Source organism: Rattus norvegicus, chromosome 14, assembly GCF_036323735.1.
Source record: "Rattus norvegicus strain BN/NHsdMcwi chromosome 14, GRCr8, whole genome shotgun sequence".
Classification (NCBI taxonomy): Eukaryota; Metazoa; Chordata; class Mammalia; order Rodentia; family Muridae; genus Rattus; species Rattus norvegicus.
The window spans coordinates 105,115,794-105,135,856 of NC_086032.1; the positions used below are offsets into that span (position 1 = coordinate 105,115,794).

The following is a 20,063-nucleotide window of genomic DNA, read 5'->3' on the forward strand; positions in this document are numbered from 1 at the left end:
GCAGTCAGTGCTCTTAACCTCTGAGCCATCTCTCCAGCACCGAAAACTAATTTCCTAACATAAATTGTTTGTAAAGTTATTTTATGAATGGCTAGAAAAATGTCCTTAGTCTACATATTAGTTGTAAACAGAAAATCATACTTCATTAAGTCATTAGAGAGTAATTATCCACCACCTACCTGTTAGAGAGAGGAAGGTAGGAAAAGGGGGAAGAGAGGAAGGAAGGGAATAAGAGAGAGCTAGAGGGAGGAGAATGAGCCGGGAGGAAGAGGGAGGAAGTGATTTTCCAGCTTATACTAAGAAGTAACTTATATTGACTAACTTCTATTTGTGGACTCAAGTTAATCCTTAAAACATGTTGCAATATCATTAATGTGTGGAAGTGTTACTCCTTTTTAGCTGAATGTGCATATGAAGTGTTCTAGTGTATTAGAACCTAGAAATTTTCTTTTTCCTTGTTTGTTAAGAGGTGTCATTAATAATTAATTCTAGGGACAAATGCACATACTAAAAGTAGGAAGGAGTTAAGAAAAACAATAATCAGAGCACCTAATTTTCCATGTAAATGCTGATTAATTCATGGTCTTGATATCTCCCAGCAAATTACTAGATTAATCAGCACTAAACATTGGAAATGAGTGTAGCATTTTCACAAGGAATGTGAAGTAAGAATAAGGTTCTAACTCCATCCATTTCATTCATCAAAAGCTAAGGTGAGAAAATTACTATGATCTAAATGAGATTATTTATTTCTATCTATCAATCATCTATCTATCAATCAATCAATCGATCTATCTATCAACTATCTATCTATCTATCTATTGATTGATCTTGTCATCATTTATCATCTATTTACCATCTTTTTATATATCTTCAATTAATATATTTTCTATTGCCTATCACCTATTTTCTATCAACTTCCTATTATTATCTATCCACCCATCTAACATCAATCAACTATTTGTCTTCTATTATCTATATAACTTCTCTAACTTCTATTATTTATCTACTAGTCATCAACTACCTCCCTGTCTGCATATCTGTCTATCTCTTCCTTTTCTTTTAGATTTGTCTCTGCTTCTTGAACACACTACTTTCTGAGTTTCTGGAAATTACTGGGAATGACATTTAGGAAAGACAGGATCTCTTCTATATAGGCAACTGCTGTTACCAAAAAGAAGCCAGACTTTTTTGTGACCTCACCCTATAGAAAACTGGTAATTACTATTCTTTCCTTCTATTCCATTATTCTACATTTTTTGAAACTTAATCTAGTGATACTGTTCTCAGAGAAGACATATTTCTTTGCTCCCTGTATTATAACCTGGGACTAACCTCTAAGTGGGGTAAAGTTAGAAAATTTGAACCCCACCCCTCAGAAACTTTTAGAATATTTTTAGTCACAATCTCACAAATGGTTTGTTACAGTCATCAGGGTTATTGCCATATGGATTTGAGTACTTCAAAACTGAACGAACCTTGTAGAGAAACTCACTTCTAGTTCAGTTCTACATCATTGTGAATAAGCAAAATGGAGAAACTGAGATGAACCAAAAGAGCCTCTGAAAAACAAAAGTAGTTCATACTCTCTTTATTGAGAAACCTCTTTTTAGCAATGCAAAAATGATCAGGTACAAGTCAGAATGATGAATCCTACTCATGAAGGGACTCTGGCCAGCTAGAGTGTGGTGTGCATGGCTCTGACTGTCCTTGCCCTTCTCTTCATTCCCTTGGCTTTGCTAAAAATTATTAGATTACACTTTTTACTAGATATTTTTATTTACATTTCAAATGTTATCCATTTTCCTGGTTTCCCATGCATAAACCCCTTATCACATCCACCCTCCTCCTTCTTCTATGAGGGTGTACCCCTTCCCTAAACACCTACCCCTTACTACCTCTGGGTCCTGACAATCCCCTACAATGGGGGGGTCCAGCCTTGGCAGAACCAAGAACTTCTCCCATTAGTACCCAACAAGGCCATCCTCTGCTACATATGAAGCTGGAGCCATGAGTCTGTCCATGTGTACTCTTTGGGTAGAGGTTTAATCCCTAGGAGCTCTGGTTGGTTGATATTGTTATTCTTATGGGGTTGCAAGCCCCTTCAGCTCCTTCAATCCTTTCTCTAACTCCTGCAATGGGGACCCTGTTCTCAGTTCAATGGTTTGCTGCTAGCATTTGCCTCTGTATGTGTCATGCTCTGGAAGAGCCTCTCAGGTATATCAGGCTCCTATCAGCATGCACTTCTTGGCATCAGCAATATTGTCTGGGTTTGGTAGCTGTATGTATATGGCTGGATCCTTAGGTAGGGAAGGCTATGAATGTCCAGTCCTTCAGGATCTGCTTCAAACATTGTCCCCATGTCTCCTACTATGAATACTTTTGTTTCCACTTCTAAGAAGGACTGACACATCTGCAGTTTGGTTGTCCTTCTTCTAAAGCCTCATGTGGTCTGTGGTTCGTATCTTGGGTAATATAAGCTTTGGACTAATATTCACTTATCAGTGAGTGCATACCGTGTGTATTTTTTTGTGATTGGGTTACCTCACTCAGTATGATATTTTCTAGTTCTACCCATTTACCTATGAATGTCATGGAGTCATTGTTTTTGATAGTTGAATAGTACTCCATTGTGTGGATGTACCACAATTTTTGTATCCATTCCTCTGTTGAAAGGCATGTGAGTTTTTTCCAGCTTCTGGCTATTATAAATAAGGTTGCTATGAACATAGTGGAACATGTGTCCTTGTTATATGTTGGAGCATCTTTTGGGTATATGCCCAGGAGTGGTATTTCAAAGGTATTTCAGCTGTTAGATTAACAAGATATGGAAGTGGTATAGCTGGGTCCTAAGGTAGTACTATGTCCAATTTTCTGAGGAACCTCCAGACTGATTTCCAAAGTGGTTGTACCAGCTTGCAATCCCACCAAATATGGAGGAGTGTTCTCCTCCACATTCTCGCTGGCATCTGTGGTCACCTGAGTTTTTGATCTTAGCCACTCTGACTGGTGTGAGGTGGAATTTCAGGGCTGTTTGGATTTGCATTTTCCTCATGTCTAAGGATGTTGAACATTTCTTTAGGTACTTCTTAGCCATTTGATATTCTCAGCTGAGAATTCTTTGTTTAAGTCTGTACCCCATTTTTAAAATATGGTTATTTGATTCTCTGGAATCTAAAATCTTGAGTTCTTTGTATATATTGGATATTAGCCCTCTATTTGGTGTAAGATTGGTAAAGAACTTTTCCCAATCTGTTGGTTGCCCTTTTGTCCTAATAACAGTGTTCTTTGCCTTACAGAAGCTATGCAATTTTATGAATCTGCAAAGGTCCCATTTGCAGATTCTTGATCTTAGAGCAGAAGCCATTGGTGTTCTGTTCAGGAAATTTTCCCCAGTGCCATGTGTTCCAGGCTCTTCCCAACATATTCTTCTGTAAGTTTGAGCGTATCTGGTTTGATGTGGAGGTCCTTGATTCACTTGGATGTAAGCTTTGTACAGGGTGATAAGAATGGATCGATCTGCATTCTTCTACATGCTGACCTCAGGTTGAACAAGCACCATTTGTTAAAAACTCTATCTTTTTTCCACTGGATAATTTTAGCTCCTTTGTTAAAGATCAAGTGACCATAGGTGGTGTGTGGTGTGTGGTTTCATTTCTGGGTTTTCAATTCTACTCCATTGATCTATCTGCCTGTCTCTGTACCAATACCATACAGCATACATATATATATATATATATATATATATATATATATATATATATATATATATATATAATCACTACTGCTCTGTAATGCAGCCTGAGTTCAGGCATGGTGATTTCCTCCAGAAGTTCTTTTATTGTTAAAGATAGTTTTCACTATCCTGGATTTTTTTTGTTATTCCAAATGATTTGCAAATTGTTCGTTCCAACTCTATAAAGAATTGAGTTGGAATTTTGATGGGGACTGCATTGAATCTGTAGAGTGCTTTTTGGCAAAATGGCCATTTTTAAACTATATTAATCCTGCCAATCCATGAACATGGGAGACCTTTCCATCTTCTGAGACCTTCTTCAATTTCTTTCTTCAGAGACTTGAAATTCTTGTCACACAGCTCTTTCACTTGTTTGGTTAGTCACAGTGAGATATTTTATGTTATTTGTAACTATTGTGAAGGGTGTCATTTTCCTAATTTCTTTCTCAGCCTGTTTATCCTTTGAGTAGAGGAAGACTACTGATTTGTTTGAGTTAGTTTTATACCCAGTCACTGTGCTGAAGTTGTTTGTTAGCTGTAGAGGTTCTCCGGTGAAAATTTTGGGGTCACTTAAATATACTATCATATCATCTGCAAATAGTGATATTTTGACTTATTCCTTTACAATTTGAATCCCCTTGGCCTCCTTTTGTTGTCTGATTGCTTTGGCTAGGACTTTGAGGACTATATTGAATAGGTAGGGAAAGAGTTGGAAGCCTTGTCTAGTTTCTGATTTTCGTGGGATTGCTTCAAGTTTCTCTCCATTTAGCTTAATGTTGGCTACTGGTTTGCTATAGATTGCCTTTACTATGTTTAGGTATAGGCCTTGAATTTCTGATCTTTCCGAAACTTTAAACATGAAGGGGTATTTAATTTTGTCAAATGCTTTCTCAACATCTAATGAGATGATTGGGTTTTTTTTCTTTGTTTGTTTATATAGTGTATTATGTTGATGGATTTCCATATATTGAAACATTCCTGCATCCCTAGGGTGAAGTCTACATGATCCAAATCTTACTTTTCTGGTATGTTTGGATATTTAGTATTTGCTTTGGTGGGAGAACTGGGCTTTGATGAGTAGTCTTGGTTTCCGTTGCTTAGGTTCCTCCATTTGCCTCTGACCATCTGGTTGTCTCTGGTTTTAGCTGGTCTGGCTATCTCTGACAGTGACTTAACCTTCCTCTAAGCCTGTGTGTCGGCACTCCAGATCTGTTTTCTACCAGTGGGATTTTGATACAGAGAGGTGTGCGACTGGGTCAGTTCCAGGCATAGGCTGAAACCGGCAGGCTAGATTACATTTCAAAAACTCTCTTCTCTCATTTGGCCATGTCCTTCTCCTGAGGTTGACTACTAAGGCCCATCTATCAAAATATTGAAGTTCAGAAATCAAAAGCCCCTTTTGTTCACCTAATTAATATAACCACTTAAAATTAAGCACCTCATCTTAACATAGGGCTTCCCCTCCTACCTTTACAAACTTCCATTTTCTTCTGTGCCGTGTCTTTCTCCCTTCTATCCAGAGATAGTCCTTTGCCCATATCCTGAGACAAATACTTCTTTTCCTCCTCCCTGTTCCCTTCCCTTTCTCCTTCAGCTTCTATCTCCTTTGATTGTTTCTTTCTTTCAGACCTTTGTCTTTCTGAGGTAAATAAATTTTTTTTGTGCTGAGAACTTCTTGGTCCAGGGGATCCTTGGTCTATACTTTTGTTATCGCATGGCTTTTCAAGGGTCCTTGTTTATGTGATATTGTCTAGTTAATCTCTCACTTAGAAAATGAGAGGATGGCTTTTCTGAAGAACACTTTTCTGAGGTATATTTTTGATTATATTCTCAGTTAAGTGTAACAATTTATATCACTTTTTAGTATGTGCATCTGTGGTTATGTGTAATTGTGGGCATGTAGAGGCTAAGGTCAATGTTAGGTATTGTAGTTTTATTTATGTTACTATTATAAAACTTCCTAACTAAAACAACTGTAAGGAGGATGGTTTATTTGGTTGATAATTCCAGGTTAGAGTATATCATTACGAAGTCAGGGTAGGGATATGAAGCATCTAGTCATCTCCACAATCAGGAGCAGAGAAAATAATGCACACATTCCTACTTGTGCCCTTGCCTCCACTTACACAGACCAGACTCAAAACCAGGCAGTAGTGGCACCCACAATTAAAGAAGAAAAATAAGATAAAAATTAGAGGGAAATCTTTCCTTTCCTTAGTTCCAAGACAGATTAGTTTGCTTAATCTCGGCATTTTTAATCCTAATTTACCATAGTAAGAATCATATTGTCAACAAACATATCTATTCTTAATCATTTTTAAGATCTGAACACTTTTACATTGAATTATTATACTCATTCTATAATTCTTTGTGTTTAACATTTAACTTGTCTAGCATTTCTTTGTATTTAACACTCTATGCTTTCTGTCTGTTGTAAGACTCCTCATTGTGTCTCTAAGCACGTGCCTAGCTGTTCTTTTCTGTAGGGCACGTATCTGTTTCCTCCCTGTTATTTTACTAGTCTTTTCCTCTCTACAAGGATGATGACCATATCAAATGACTAAGGATAATAGAAGTTATTATAAACCTATGTTAGGGTTTGCAAAAGATCTCAAAATTTTACTTGTCAAATTACAAGTTATGCCTGCATAAATAAAGGACTGTGAGGAAACATGCCAAAATATTAAACATGGTTACTGGTGATTAATACAGTCATTAATAGTTTGTGTTTTATTTATTATTTCTTGTATTTTGCATATAGTTTCAATAGAACAGAATAAAGTCCTATCAAGGTGTGTATAATGAAGAGTGTTTTGCAATGAGGATATACATATATTGTGTTCCATTATAAATGGAATAATATTTTGATATTTACTTACAGTAATTGCATATGATCTTTAAAATTCAGAATTATGCTCACTAAGAAATACATATGTGTTTGTTCTTTTGAAATATGAACTTCTTCAATAAACATAAGGAATAACAAAATCAAGCTCAAAAACACATTTTCATGCTCAAAATGCAACACAAATAGCAAAGTAAATTCCAAGGTAATTTTCACATTCTCAAGTGAATGTATTATTTTCTTGATCTTTCTGTTATGAAATCTTCCTGTTGCTGAATATCTTATGGAATTATGCTAAGCTTCAGCTGCTCAGCTCTGGTGGCATAATGCTTGCAAGCCCTTTCTAAGCCAAACCACCTCTATTATGCTGTTTCACTGCACATTAGGTGCCATTAAATATCTATTTCATTTATCACAAATTTCAACATGTCTGCTGCAAATTGAAGACCTGGTTTAAAATTGCTCAATATGAGGCTGTCACTTAGTATTTAGACTGAGGAAAAGGCAATGAGCTCACACATAAGGACCTCAACAAACAATTTTCCTCTGTGGCTAAGAAAACAGAAATTGGCTGTCATGTTGTGAATTTTAATGAAGAAAAAAGAAATTATGTGGACTTTGCTTCAAAAAAAGTATTTATGGACTAGAGATTCCATTCCTAATTTTTTCTACACGCTGCCATTTGTCAGCTTCTGTATCAGTTTTAAAAGACTTTTGTAAGGCTAGAAGTACTGAATAAATCTTGTCTGAAACTCCAGTTTAACTTCATGTATAGTTTATCTGTGGGAGCTACAAGCACCATACTTAGATTTTATATTTGCAATGGGACTTTACAACAATAATTAGAAATGCTCAAAACTGTTAATCCAGATTTTCCAAAGGTACTTCAGCCGTTAGATTAACAAGATATGCAAGTGGCCCAACAAGGCCATCCTCTGCTACATATGCAGCTGGAGCCATAGGTCAGTTTATGTATAGTCTTTGGGTAGTGGTTTAGTCCCTGGGAGCTCTGGTTGTTTGGCATTGTTGTTCTTATGGGGTTGCAAGCACCTTCAGCTATTTTAATCCTTTCTCTAATTCTTCCAACTAGGGGCCATTCTCAGTTCAATGGTTTGCTTCTAGCATTTGCCTCTGAACAGCATGCCTGGGTGGTACACCTGGGTGATATTCGGTTCCTGTCTTTTGTTCCTCTTTCTTTATTCCTGAGGGCACAAGCTGGTTTTTCCACTGTGCTTCCTGGATTTCTTGACCCAGTGAACTTGGGGTATATATTCGGTGAATAAAGTAAAAGATTTGGCATTCTTGTAACACAAATGGCCTGAGTATATGTTTTTTCTTAAACCTCATAGGCCTACACCTGGCTCTCGATACTGTGTTGGCGTGGGCGCAGAAAAAGACCTGCAGCTGCAGGGCCATGGACCCAGATATGCCCCTGGTGGCAGCACAGGCCAGAAACCCACCATGGTCCCAGATGGCATCAGTTGCTATTCACATTAGTCACTACCTCACTACCCTCAAGTCTCCAGTTCTGCCTCTCTTCATCATGCTCACATCCTTCTGTTCTTTTCCATTTCTCTACCGCTTACTTGTTTCTTAGTGTCACTCAGGGTCTCTGAGTGACTTGAGAGGAATGATCTCAGAAGTGCTATGACTACTTGTGTATTATGGTGCCCAGCAGGGTCATTTCAGATATGGTCTGCCCTCCATTCCACCAGGCCTGTATTGTGCCGTACTGGTGCTCACCTCAGGATATCTCCCTTCCTAGGCCCAATGCCCCTCTGTCTGGTGGTTATCTTTGGCTCACTTCTTGCCTAGTTGGCCTGAATGTCCCCACGTAAGGGTCATCTATTTTGGACTCACTCCTATCTAAAACCCTTAATCCTAGAGAGGGTTCTTCTAGTCTGTGACTTTTCCCCTGTCCTGGGAGCTCATTAGGGCCTGTGTGGCACAGGATTGGTGATCATCTCAGGCTCACTTTTTTCAGGGAGTGTTTGGCTGCTAATCACTCAGATGTTCACAGGTTAGAACACTGAACATAGACATAGCCTTGCTCCTCTCTGCCACCTGTCACTTTCAATGCTTCTATAGGCAGGTTTTAAATGTTTTCAGCTGACCTAGAATTATATCAACTTCCCTCCTCCCTTTCCTCCTCCAGCTCTTTCAAGGTATCCTCACTACTACTACTACTATTTGTGTATGTGTGCAAATTTCTGGACATGAACTACTGAGCTCATTTTTGTTGTGTATATATGCAGAACGAACCACTCTTCACCCAGAAGTTATTAATCCATTAGTTATAAATTATTGATTATAGTTTTGAGGTTTGTTTTGTTTTGTTTTGTTGTTGTCTTGTTTTTGTTTTGTTTTGTCTAGAGGTAGGACCCTGTGAGAAATTTCCCCTTCCTCATTAATATGTGTACCAATATCACTACTGTTCCATTGTTGTTTGTGTGGTCATTTCTAGGAGAGACTGTTTAGTGTTTAATTTCCTGGTGTTCTACTTCCTTCAGTCTTTCTGCCCCTCTCTCATGGTGTTCCTGAGACACAGATGCAGGAACTCTGATGTAGGAGTAAGCATTATAACTGGATTTCCCACCATTCTTGTTCTCTATGTTTTATCTGGTTCTCCTTTTTTTTTTTGTGATCATCTCCATTTGCTGTAAAGAGAATGATTTAAGTTTTAATATTTTAAAAAGTATATTTTGAAATGGCCAACATTAAATTGATTGTAAACAAGCGCTTTCACAATGTAGTACTAGAGTCTTTGAATTCCATAGTATGAATTTGGGATTATTTTTTTCTTCGTTAAGCTCAAAGTGGACAAATTATTGATTTGTTGTACTTCGGTTTTTATAATCAAAATGTAAATGAACAGTGTAGTATAGATTCTAAATCACTGTCTTGTCTATCATATCCTCTCATATACATACACATACAACAACTTTTGATGGGGTTCAGCCCTTAGTTTCAGGTATCTGGTAGCAGAGTAGGTCAGGGACACCTGCTGCCTTTGTGGAAAGCTGGGAAGCATGGGTCCACTTTTGATAGTGCCTTCTTCTTTTTAACCAGGCCGTTGTTTTTCTATGTAGCAAACTCAAATTTGTAAGAGATGTGAAATAAGCCACATAAAGTAGTCAGTAATTGCTTGGACATAGCTCATTTGATATAAAAAAACACAATCTGGAAAGTGATCTGGATAAGTAGAAGTATTAAAAGGAACTGTCCACAAAGTAAAATTTTGTCTTATACGTAAAAGCAGGAAGATTCGTTTAACTGGGCGGTTTGGTGCCCTAATGAAAGTGAAGTGCTCTGCAATATGACAGAAGCCAGGCTAAAATACAAGGCAGATCACAACATGCCAAGAAGCATGTGAATGCATGCCTTTGCTCCACATAAATATTTATTTACAGAAGACATGGCTATGGGAAACACATTGCAACAGCATCTCAAATATGTCATACTCAAAGCATGGAATAGAAGTGCATGGCTTCCGACTGATTCACTGATGTAGGCTTGAGAATTCCAGGGCAAATTCACGACTACCATTTCTAACATTGCTACCAAGTAATGAACTGAAACTATTTAAATTTGGCAGGGTAAGTAACATCCTGTTGACAATTTGCTCATTCTGGTGCTGGTACTATATTTGGGTATAAGAAAGCCTTTTGTACTTAGAGGACCATATGCGTGAATACCACTTCCCAAACCTTTCACGTGCATGAATTATTCAAGTGTTTACTGGGGCCCAGTCACTTATCTATTTATGTAGTTCTTAACCTTCTTCCACAAGGCACTTGGAAAGCATGATTAAGGAATATGTTTAAATTCTGTCTTGGAATTTGGTAATCTGCTTCCACCAAGCTTTTAGAAAGTCCTGCAAAAATTCAGTATAAAAAAGAGAGATTTCAGCCATGCAGATGTTCTACTAGAGTGGTGCCAAATGCCCACTGGGAAGGTAGACATCTGGAGGCTTGAATCACAATGCACTCTTCTCATCACATTCCTTTGCATGGGCATAGATTGTATCAATGGCAAGATTTTGTCCATCTGTTTGCTCTCCTGGTTCATATGAATGCACAAAGGACAGGGAAAATCGACATATATCTGATTTAAACCAGTATTCTCAAAGGAAGGCTCTTAAAAATATTTTGAAACTCTTCCTCCATTAACAAAAACAAAGAAAATATATTCAATTCTATAGGCTGACATAAAGAGAATCATTCCAAAAGACCTAATTTTCAGATTTCATTTTTTTCTAGACAGGTTATTTTCTTTGAATTATTATTTTAATTCATGGATTAGTGACAAAAAGGATGTAAGCTATGAAAAGATGCTCCAGTAATTATACGTTTCCCTACAGACTGAAACAGTGTATCACATTGTACACATAAAAACATGAAAATGCTTGAGATATTATTATTTTATACTGAGAAACAGTTTAATTATTTAGAATGCAGTTTTATTTTTCATATGCAGCCAATCATATTCTATTATTAAAAACTGTTGCTATGGTTTCCAGCTTGGAAAATTATATTTATTGTATTATGGCAACATATTGGAGGTTCTGCTTCTACATTACAAAGAAAAAATAGTGAATAAAATTATTTTACTAATAAATTAAATCATGTCATACAGATATATTTATAATTAGTTCATATTAAAAAACATTCTTCCTGGTCAAGCTTATATTTTGAAATTTTTCATGTTACAGCAAGGAAATTCTTTGTCTTCATGTGTCTCTGGTTTAGTTATGATTAATCTTTCAGCTAGAACATTCAGGAATTCATTGCTAGTGGGATTGTGTCAAAGATTCAGGAAGGGTGAAGGGAGGTCTTCCATGACTTTCTAAGAGTAAAGGAAGGAGAGCAGAAAAGAGAGAAGAAATGGACTTGATATGTGCCAACGCAGAAGTGCTATGTATGATCCATCTAGCATCAGGGCTTTCCTATGCACCAACTATGTGTCTCTACTTTACAGAGATATATAATGTATAAATGTATTTCATCTCATTTTAACTGGTAGCTAGTTCATAGGTGAGTCAGAACATGGCTCATCCAGAAGATGGATTCTAGATATTCATTTCAGAACCTTGGAAAATGCCTTTAAGAGAGGTTGAAACAATTCCCAGAAGTCAGGATCAGTGGGTGGAAGAGGACTGGATAAGTGTCGAGGAGTCTTTAACTGCGTTAGTTACAGTTTGCTTGATAAATGTCACTCTGATATCCTTTCTTTAATCAATGAGAACTTTAATGGTATAAATTATTAGGATAAGTTTGATTGTGACCTATTTCTTAATTATGTTTTGAATTCTACATTATTTTTCTTGTTTTAAAAGGTATTTTCTAAATTAAGGAGTATGGATGTCACAGGGAGCCCATCAGAGGGGTCCAGAGCATGAACATTTTGATACAAAATCTACAACTTAGCGTCTTGCTCAACAGCAATGTGTGTGTGTGTGTGTGTGTGTGTGTGTGTGTGTGTGTGTTTTAAAGGGTGTTTCCACAAGCAGGCAATGTTATAGAAGCTAAAATAAGATGGCTGGTGGGAGCTGGGAGTATGTGGTGTGTGTGTTGTGGTCTCACTGTGGATCTGTGTGAATGAAAGAATGAGGTAGAGTTAGGAAATGATGGTCTCTGCTGGGTCCTTGTCTACTTGGAAATAAATTTGGGATGGGTTTGGGATGATCCTCAAAGAAAGAACTCTCTGAGACAATCCAGTTTGTCCACATACCCTTATTCAGGGTGGGCTTATACACATTCACTTTTTTCAGTGAGAAAGTTAGGGAGTGCGAAGGGATTTTTCTTAGACTGAGGTTTCATTGGCTGAGGCTTAAGTACTGGGGATACCTCATTTGCATAAAGAGCCATTCCAGAAAGTTGAACTTGTAATTTCTCCAGGGATTAAGTGACATTCCACAGGAAGAGTATGGGTCGAGCTCCCGAGAGCAGGTGGAGAAGAGGAAGCCCCGTTAAGAAAAGAAAGTCCTCCATTTTGTGCCAAACTCAGGAAAGCAGATAGACCTTATTAGTAAGGTGCAACAAAAGTAGGGTGTGTAGTGGTGTGGAGTGTAGGGGTGAATGGATGTGTAGGGGGGTGTTGGAGCAGGATGTGAAATGTGGGCGGTGGTAGTGGTGTCGGTGATGATGGTGCTAGGGGTGGTTCACAAGAGGGCAGTGTACAGTTAAGATAAGCAGTTAGCTGCTTGCCCTGAACAAGCAGGCAGTTTACAGAAATTAAGACAGGTTAGCTGGGGCATCTTGACCTTGGGCTCATAAAATAGAGTTTTCTAAAGGCTTCTCATCAGGGACATCAAATTCTAATCAAAGCTTAAAGTGCCAGAGCCTCTGCAGTACCTTGTCCCAGTGCCTTCCCATTGATTCTATGGGCATGACTTAAATCATTGACTCTGGTCTAGGGAGGCATAGTTACTCACAAGTAACTAGCTTAACTAAGTTTATTTTGTTTGAGGTAATTGACCATGCAATTGAAGATGTAGGATCCTACCATTAGCTCCACGAGGATAAGAATCAACAGTCTAACTTATATCAACAGTAAGATATTCATCCATTTCAACAAGTAATCAGAGACTGATACCAAGGATTCCTATGTCTCCTTCCTTTTCTTTGAGGTTTTCTCTGAAAATGCAAGTTTTTTTTTCCATAACTACTACTGTTAGTTGGCATATGTCTTAATTTGGGTTTCATTACTATGAAGAGACACCAGGACTGAGAAAACTCTTATAAAGAACAATGTTTAATTGGGACTGGCTTACAGGTTCTGAGGTTCAGTCTATCATCATCATGGCACTGGAGGAGCTTAGAGTTCTACATCTTAATTCAAAGGAATTCAGGAGTAGACTGTCTTCAGGCAGGTAGTTGGAGGGTTTCAAATCCCATCCCCACTGTGATACACTTCCTCCAACAATGCCACAACTACTCCAACAAGAGCACGAATTTATAAGACCATAGCTCCTAATACTGCCACTCCCTGGGCCAAGCATATGCAAAGCACCACAACATAAAAACAGCAAGTTTCTTCTAAGGCCATGAAAAACTTCCGTTTCAAAAAATGGAAGTCTAACCTCCTTTAATTCCCTTTGGGGATAACCTGAGCTCAGGTGGCACATCTAATACTGGTGTCTTTAATCAGGCTTTCCAAAGTTGGAACATAATACCTGGTCTGAAGAGTTCAGCAGTTTCTGTAGCCCCTCAGTGACTGACTTGGTAGAGATACATAACCAGTAGCCTTCCCTAGCTTGAAGGTCCGTTATCTGGTAGCATCTAGCATCCTTGTTTATCCTGTTTAGTCATTTCTTGTTTAGCACAGTCAATCTAGCCCTGAAAAGTCCTTTAAGCTGGGTTCAGTAGGGCCACCAAGACTTTGAAGGCCACATAGGTTTTAGTACCACTTTCCCTGTGTTATAAGTCAGCTGCTTGTGAAGAATCCCCTTTTTGGTGTCTCTTCTGGTGTTCATCCTCTTCCAATAAGAAACTAGATTTCCTCTCTCTCTCTCTCTCTCTCTCTCTCTCTCTCTCTCTCTCTCTCTCTCTCTCTCTCTCTCTCGATTTCTTTTCTATTGAGGTAAGCCAAAATGCTGTCCTGGGATCTAACTACTTTCCTTCCTTTATGATGTAGCCTAGTCATATGACCCAAAGAATGCACAATTGACCTTTCTTGGCTTAACTTCTGTACCGGAGGGCTTGGAGGGCCTCTAAAAAAGCCTTCTATTTCCTGTCCACATACCTTCTTAGTGGTGGGAGTCATGGGGTTGGGGGACATCTTATACACAGAAGCTGGGTACTTTGTGGATATTTTTTTCTGAATTCCAACATATCTGTACTCAAGGTCCCATCAAATGATGTTAGTAGTTCCAGAACCAGTTCTCCTGGTCTGTCTCACCCATTTCTTCTCTTATCTGTCTCCCCAAGGGCAGCAGCAATCACCACAAGGAAGAATTTCCTTCCCTGACTGTCTTTGGTTAAATCTTGACTGCTGTAAGTATTCTGAGCAATTTCTAAAAGTTGATACTCCCTCATCCTTCCAAATTTCTTTAATTTTGGAAGTGTTCTTTGTATGCTTGGGGCTGATTACATATAAAAGGTAATTTAATGATTTTTCTGATTTTGGGGGGCATATTGGTCTATGGGGATAAATATCCAATATATCTCACAGAGGCTTTTAGTAATCCAGCAGGTGATTCATCAAGTTCTTGAGTTATCTGACTTACTGAAAGTTAGTTTGTATAATTTATGGCTGCCCATTCAATTCTCCCAATAATGTTTTTTGTTTACTCACCCCACTGCCAACCACTTGGTAAAAAGCATCCAATGACCTCTTATCTTAAAACAGGTTCCAATAAGCTAATAAGGGTCTGTGGCTTCTCCAAAATTGGAGGGCTTTGGATCTTCCTATTATATGAATCACTGGTAGAGAAGCATAAACTCTGAACAGGGAAGGAGCTGAACTTCCATACCGCCTCTTTCACACACACCCCTCAGCTTTATTGGAGTAACTACTTCTCCGTTCCTCTGGCACAGCCAGCTGCTTAGCTAAGACAGGCAGTGAGGAGCAGAGAGCAGGCAGCTTGGGAGCCCATTTCTTTCTCCCTTTATAAACTCTGAGACCCTTCTTACCTCCAAACAGAGAACAGGACCAGGGCCACAGGTAACTACACAAGCCAGAGGTGTGTGCTTGAAATCAGGAAGAGGGCCAGAAGATTTTGTCTCATGGGGTTAAGAGAATAGTGGGAGATTTGGGGGTTTCTCTGGGTGACTTAGGTGGGCCCAAAGAATTTGGGTACCTAACAAGAGGGTATAGGACTTAAGCAGATGTAGTGTGTGTTTGTGTTTGTGTTTTTGTGTGTGTGCATGTGTGTTTTACTCCAAAAAAAATTATTGGTTATTACAAGGAAACTGACAGCTACCACTAGGCTCAGGACCCTCAGAACACCAAATGTCCACCATAGCACAATCATACTTGCCCCTGGATGTGGGGCAGTGGGCAGTGAAATGTACCCTGATTCCTGGTTGGTTCAGGTTGAATCCCTGGGAGACCCTAAAAGGGACTGCAGGCACATTCCCAGCCTCCCAGATCAGGGTCTCACTAGCTTCAGCGCCCCCCCCTCAACCCCTATAGAGAGGGTTGAGACAGACCAGTCATGTAGAGTGAGTGATGCTCCAAGCCTATCCTCCACAGGTGAGGACATAACCACAGGTTACATAGGCTCAAGATAGATCGCTCACAGAGGACAACTCCCCAAACACCTCCACAGGTGAGGGTGTGTTCACAGGTCATGTAGGCTTAAGACAGATCAGTCATAGAAGCAGGACCATGCCACTGAATATGTAGATGAGGTCTTCCCAAGCTCTCAGGCCAAACCAATAGGAACTACCTGCTGTCAGATACTGACCTATACCAAAAACTGTATTTGAGAGTCATCATGTTCAGGATTAAGTGTGCAGGAATTATTCCACCATCTGAGAGCTTCTGTCTTAAAAGCTGTAACACTTGGAGAAGAGATCTGTTTCCCTAGAATCACTGCCAGAAGCTCCCCTGCACCCCTTGCTTGCTTGTCAGTCTCCTGCTGGCTCAGTCCAGCCCACCTAACCAGGGCAGGCAGCAGCACAAAGGAGAAGGACTGGCAGCAGGGGTGTAAAAACTGCTCCCCCTCCCTGCCAGAGTTCTCTCTCCACTCACCTGAACCCACACACCTAGCCGGGTGAGAAATCACTGTGAAGAGCACCAGATTAGTCCTACACCTTGAACTGGGCACCACAACATGGTCTGTCATAGCCTGTGAGTCTGGAAAATCCTGTACTTGTGCAGAGCTGTGGCTGCAATCTCAGGACAGTTCATTCCCTCTTCTATTTAAGATCTGTTTCTCCAAGCAACCGAACTGACAGAATCACGCACACACACACACACACACACACACACACACAAAGAGAGAGAGAGAGAGAGAGAGAGAGAGAGAGAGAGAGAGAGAGAGAGAGAGAGTCGTATAGTCATATAGAGGCACATAGTAAAGACAACAAGGGGTGGCCAGCCAAATATTCATACACCCAAACAGACCACAGTATCCAGTGATGTCTCAAACTAAACAAGGGCTCTAGTTATGTTCAGTATCTATGGTCTATGGGGGTCCCCATGTGTCTTACCAGACAGCCAGACAGCACCTCCTATCTCTGGAGGTATTCAGACAACATCATTTTGATATTCTCTCTCTCTCTCTCTCTCTCTCTCTCTCTCTCTATCTATCTCTATCTCTATCTCTATCTCTATCTCTATCTCTCTATCTCTCTATCTCTCTATCTCTCTATCTCTCTCCCTACCCCCCTCTCTCTCAGATGGTGGTGTTGAAGTGCCTTAAGAGCACTCAGCAGTAGCAATCAGTCAAAGATTTTCCTGGGGCCCTGGAGCCTCTTAGAATGTGCACCCCATAGGAGTCCACTCCAGCATTCTTGTTGTTTTTCCCCATTTCTGGGAGTCCTGGGGTCCCTAAATGCCAAGATCCAGTCTCAGGATCTCACTGGGGACTCCAAAATGTTACACCAAGCCCACCATTTAGACATGGTATATAGCCAAATAAGTCTTCATTCCAGTTGGCTGAGGCTACACTTAGGTATTTGGACACCAAAAGCACTGAGTATCCAGAGAATAGGGTTTCTGAAGATAGAAACTATGTACTGATATCTTGCTCAGTCGCTGGAGAGTATACAGTGCTTTGTGCAAGCAGGCAGTATACAGAAGCTAGACTAAGCTAAGCTATCTGGGTGTCTTGACCTTTGCTCCTTAAATAGATTTGGGTAATTTTTCCACAGGGGTTCTCATAAAGGAGATCGAATTCTAGTCAAGCCTAAAATGGCTACAGCAAAAATACAAGATGTAGGAACCTCTGCATTGTCTTGGCCCGTCACCTGGAAACAGAGTTGATTCTGACTGATGGAAGACTTTCATGTTAACAACTGTTCCAATAAGCAATTAAAGCAAAACTGTATGACTGACAGTTGAAAACAGGTATCTTTCAATGTTTCCTTGAGCTTTACTGATGTTTACTGATGTGAACACAGATAATTTACTTTTTAATTACTTACAACATGCCAGACGTGATGCTAAGGGCCAAACTATACATTACTGTATTCAGCCTGCAAAGCAATATATGAATTTGGTAATGTATTCCTTACAATGTCCAAAAATAAAAATAAAAAAGAGTTTGATCAGTGAACAGCGAGATTGCTCAGTGGCTAGCAACTGAATTCAAAACCTGATTACCGAGTTCAGTCTCGAGAAACCATAACTTATTCCCACCAATACACCATAGAACATGAAACACTCATGCAAATACCATTACATACATAAGCATTAAAAGTTTTAAAAACTCATGTTATGAATTCAGTAACAGACAAATTTTTCTAAACACTAAGCATGGCTATACATCCCATTGACTCTTTAGCTTCTCGCTCCTTACAACAAACTTAAAAATGAATAATTAGTCCTTACCTACTTTTTAAGACTAAAAATATTCAAATGAGTGCTAAAATGGAAAAATTGACTTCATCAGGTCTACCTTTCTTCAAAGCCATATAATGGAACAGCTATCCTCTGTGCATGCATTTCCCTCTTCAACTGCCAACTGCTGTGATTGCCTGAAGGACTCTTACACAGAATAGTGGCTGTTATCTTTCTTCCATTGGAGAAGGGACCGTGCTCACAAGACCCACCTCACCCTAGTGTTACAAAGACAGCTAATCTTTGCTAGGTGTAAATAAAGACTTTTTTTTCCCCTTTCAGTAGCTTATCTTTCCATGACTTGTGCCCGTACCTGAAAATAATCCTATTTAAATCCATTATTTTATCAGGCAATATTTTACTGGACTCATTCCACCCCGCCCCCTTTTCTCTCTCTCTCTCTCTCACCTTTTTACTTAAGTTGACAAAGTATTTTCCCCTAGTTTTCTCAGAAAAATGTAACACAGCACAAAATCAAAACAAAACAACAAAACCAAATCAATGACAATAGGAACAACAACAAAACTCGGAAGAGAGTTACACTGGGAATGTGGAGAAGAGAGTCAAGCTGGTAGGTATAACATCTGCTATAAAATACAACCACTGGGCTTGTGATTTCCAGCTGAGACATCTAATCACAACCAATTTGATTCTAAAGGACATATTTCTGGGAAGGAACATTTCTCATTTCCCATTTTTTAATCTGCTATGTGTTACACTAAGAACCATAGTAGCATCTGCAATATGGTGACATAGTCACCAGATTAACTCTTTTCAACAGTTTCTGTGATCTCACGCTGCCTTGTAACATCTTAGCTGGAGAATAGAGAAGCACACTCAGTTCAGGCAATCCACTTTTAAGATGTTTAAGAAGAGAATGTCAGAAGACAGAAGTGCATTTTCAGTTACTTGCAATTTTGAATTATCTTTGTGAATATTAATAATCCATAAATTGTGAGTATATTAATACTTTCTTTGTACCTGACCTCAGAAAAGCAAAAATATAACAGAAATCTTGATAAAATTTTCTAAGTGAAGGTTCACAAGTAATATATAATTAATGTATATAATTGTATATATGATTACCTAGCATAAGATCAGTCAGGAATTCTAAGATTTCATAACATAAGTCAAATTCCTGAAATGCAAATTTATATTTAAAATTCATGAACAAAAGGATGAACTAGAAAATTACTACCCATGTAACTGGATGATATGTTAATACAAGGGGCAGACAAGGAACAGAAATCAAGTACAAAAAATTATTAATTCAGAAAGACCTTGAAAATCCACTAAACAAGAAAAATAATACAAATGCAGCATCTAAAAATATTATTCTTGCTTCTGGTTTCCATCTATGCCCCGTGCCACAGACCTCTGCAACTGAATCCTGCCAGGAAAGAACTGGTCTACCAGGAGTGCTGACATGCCTAAGGTCACAACTGAGACCACCACTACTGCTCCAATACCAAATACCTGGCCTAAGTCGGACCTGCCCAGATCCCACAGGACACAGGAACTGTGGAGCAGCCTGGGACAGTATCCTTCTGGTTTCAATCTACACCCCAGAGCTAACCCTGTGCCACAGCTTTCTGTAACTCAACCCTACCCACAGAGAGCTGGTCTCCCAGGAGTGCTAAAACACAGGCTCACAGGCTCACAGAAGGGACAAGCTACAGTAGGAGACAGCAAGACCAGCTAACACCAGAGATAACCAGATGGCTAGCGTCAAGTGCAAGTGTAGAAACAGCAGAAACCAAGGTTACTTGGCATCATCAGAACCCAGTTCTCCCACCACAGCAAGCTCTGGGTACCCCAACACACCAGAAAAGCAAGATTCTGACTTAAAATCATATCTCATGATAATGACAGAGGGCTTTAAGAAGGGCAAAAATAACTCTGTCACTGATCTCAAACTAATTCACAATGTGGAATGGACACTCTACAGTTTAAGATAGAAGAAATTGTCTCCAA

The 20,063-nt window shown here is 39.2% G+C and overlaps 1 pseudogene; it reads right to left on the bottom strand.

Annotated features, from left to right (window-relative positions):
- Positions 1-8,567: 8,567 nt before the first annotated feature.
- LOC120096824 (small nucleolar RNA SNORA17) lies at positions 8,568-8,674 on the bottom strand (annotated as a pseudogene).
- Positions 8,675-20,063: the final 11,389 nt, after the last annotated feature.